The sequence below is a fragment of the Esox lucius genome, chromosome 5, assembly GCF_011004845.1.
Source record: "Esox lucius isolate fEsoLuc1 chromosome 5, fEsoLuc1.pri, whole genome shotgun sequence".
Classification (NCBI taxonomy): Eukaryota; Metazoa; Chordata; class Actinopteri; order Esociformes; family Esocidae; genus Esox; species Esox lucius.
This window is the reverse complement of record NC_047573.1, coordinates 24,665,383-24,666,063: the sequence shown is the minus strand read 5'-3', so window position 1 is coordinate 24,666,063 and position 681 is coordinate 24,665,383.

Sequence of the window (681 nt, the reverse complement as noted above, 5' to 3'; positions counted from 1 at the left end):
ATATGAAGAATACGGGAGATTGTTGTCACATGTAGCACACAGGCAGTACTTGCCAGAAATTCCTGCAGTTCCTTTAATGTTGCTGTAGGCCTCTTGGAAGCCTCCTTGACCTGTTTTCTTCAAATTTTTATACATTTTTGAGGGATGTCCAGTTCTTGGTAATGTCTCTGTTCCATATTTTCTCCACTTGATAATGACAGTCTTCACTGTGTTCCATGGTATATGTAATGCTTTGGAAATTATTTTGTACCCTTCTCCTGACTGATATCTTTCAACATTGAGATCCCTCTGATTTAACATGAGTTTGAATGTGATTGGTTAATTCTGAACACAGCCACATCCCCAATTATAAGGGGGTGTGTACACTTATGCAACCAGGTTATTGTAAGGTTTTTATTTTTCATTTGACCCCCTTCAAAGATTTCAATTGGTTTTTCAATTGAATTGTTCACATTATGTCACATTAAAAGTGGAAAAAGTTCTGACATGATTTATCTTGGTCTCATTCTTTTACATCACAAAAACCTGGCATTTTAACAGGGGTGTGTAGTCTTTTTATATCCACTGTATATCATTGTCATTTTGCGTGCGTACGTGGAGGGGGCTAGAGTTTATGCAATTGCAGACTTCATTACAGTATGTTAAACTGAAATTTTGCCTCAATACAGGAAGACTGATAGC